At 40.7% G+C, this 2,255-nt stretch overlaps 1 long non-coding RNA gene across 1 annotated transcript; it reads right to left on the bottom strand.

Annotated features, from left to right (window-relative positions):
- Window positions 1-928: 928 nt before the first annotated feature.
- On the bottom strand, window positions 929-1,901 carry LOC115751622. Its single transcript, XR_004016654.2, has 2 exons — window positions 1,559-1,901; window positions 929-998 (listed from the first exon to the last, which is right to left on the bottom strand). It is a non-coding gene; the product is annotated as an uncharacterized LOC115751622 (long non-coding RNA).
- Window positions 1,902-2,255: the final 354 nt, after the last annotated feature.

The raw sequence follows: 2,255 nt of genomic DNA, 5'->3' as shown, positions 1-2,255 counted from the left end.
ATCGACTAGATTACTACCAAAATTTGATCGAATGATCTTTATGCGAGGGACCTCAAGACGATTGATAATTTGAGTGTGTGAAGACTTATTTGCACTTAGTGGATGAGAAATCGAATCTGACAATACTCGAATCAGCTTCCTCTTCATGTTTCTCGTTCTCTTTGTGATTTCTAGTTCTTACATAGATACATCAAGCAATTCCCAGCTCGTGCTTTCACATATGAGCCCTCAAATATTAGTTTGATCTGTGCTTGGTTTGGCCTCCCAGTTTTTTATTTTTTCCTCCCCGGAGTCTTGCTTCTGCTTCCGGTTTGCAAAGCATCTTTCTGGATACTACATGATTCCTAAACCGGGAGTTTTGAGGCAAGTCCGCATCGAAAAGTGGGAGTCGCAACCATTTTGGAATTCCGTCAAGTTATGTATATACTCTTTGGGTCGATAATCGCCGCAGGCATTCACTCGCCTTCAGAGTAGGTTGATCCCGAACACAAAGCATTGCCACTTCACTCCCTCGTTCTCAAGTCGGATATCCTTCGAGTTACTTATGTTTTACCCCGTCGTTCGCGCACCATGTTAGCAAAATCTTCAGTCTCGATTTCCATGCCTATGACCGTATCAATGACGTGCAGCTGATTTGCAGGTCATTTTGTTCTACAGTATGAATTTTCAGAGTCAGCCAGCTTCTTCTGCATCATGGATACGTAGAAAAAGCCCAACAAACACCGACTTTTAGCTCCTGTAGCTTTGTTCATGGCGTCAAAGATATTGCATGATCATTGATCAACAATAGGATGTAGAAAAGAATGGTTGCTGAAACTCCCACCTGCTGATCAGGTCAGATCCGAATTCCCCATTCACAATTTCAACACCATCAAGCAGCAGCAGCAGTAGAAGAGCAAAAAGCAAAATCAGTTCCGTGCGTTTATTGACCTGCGTATTGCCTGATGCCGATCAAAAGGTTTGCATACCACTACCCCAGCCAAGTTTCCGACTTGAGCCTGCATTCAGCCGAAATAATCATAAGTTACGTCATCTGTTAGCTCGTGAAGTTTACAAAGCAATACACTGGATAATTGATGATCGTTCATGTGAGGCTCATATTTTTCCATCATCTGTTAGCAACGATTTCCACGATACAATCTTACACGGATGTCCTTACTAAACTAGTCTCAACCATCAACTTTCATGTTGCAACACTCTGTGGGCTATTGATGAATTTCATGTTGCCAATGGTAGGATCGTATTACGAGTGAAAATCTATCCATGAATCTGTTGTGCCCCAATACATGATGAGTTTAATGATAAAGAACTCAAGTGTGATGGGGAATCGGTTGACATGAGACAGCTACATTGCACAGCTTGAGCTACCCTTGAGATTCTTTGATATGGAACTACGGTTCGGATTGAAGAAAAGTATCTACAAGCATGCACAAAGCTTTATAGCAACAATAACCTATATATTTCTAACATTGACAAGTCGCTTTCCATTTAACAAGTCTCACACACGTCTCACACACGGTACTCAACACTGTGAGAACGAGTTATTGGAAGTGCAAACCTAGGAATCGCCTCGACAGGCAAGAATTGTCCCCGGACTCTCCACCTGAAATCGCTGCAAGATGTAAGTAGCTAGTTTTGCCAAGTCAGATAGTTAATCTCCAAGCATGCACCGCACGAACATCCATGTCCATCCAAAAGGCATAGAATGGCATAAGGAATAATAATATGGAGGCAATATCGAGTTACAAATTCAAAACCAATAACTGCTTCATCTAGCCTAAAAATTTATTTTGTTCCGTTTCCATGTCGCCTGGCTCCTCCATTTTGCTCTTCTTGTCATATTTTGCGCGTAAAAGTTCAATGCACCGGATCAGCACAACAAGAGGGAACAAGAAGATCATTGGAATTATTTAAAAATGTGATATCAACATTTTTTGTAACTCAAATAAGACGAAACTAGTCTAAATGGCTCAGGTGTGCACAAGTGATACCGGTATACATGCTTGGATCCGCGAAAGGACAGGCCGTATTTGACTTCGGGTCTTTATCATAGGTAGAATCAAACGTAGCTAATGGAAGTATTTAACCGATTTGACAAGTTTTACCGTAGATCTTTGATACATGTTCCATTTATAAACACGTATGTTAGCACCCTTTTATAATTGCGAGTAATTTTCCAAAGTCAAAAAGAAAAAGGAAAAATGTGTTCTTATTTTCTCTCTCTATTTTTATCCTGCACAATCAAGGAAATCTGT

This window comes from Rhodamnia argentea, chromosome 2 (genome assembly GCF_020921035.1).
Source record: "Rhodamnia argentea isolate NSW1041297 chromosome 2, ASM2092103v1, whole genome shotgun sequence".
NCBI lineage: Eukaryota > Viridiplantae > Streptophyta > Magnoliopsida > Myrtales > Myrtaceae > Rhodamnia > Rhodamnia argentea.
Note: the sequence above shows the minus strand (reverse complement) of the source record. Positions and strands in the feature narration are given on the sequence as shown.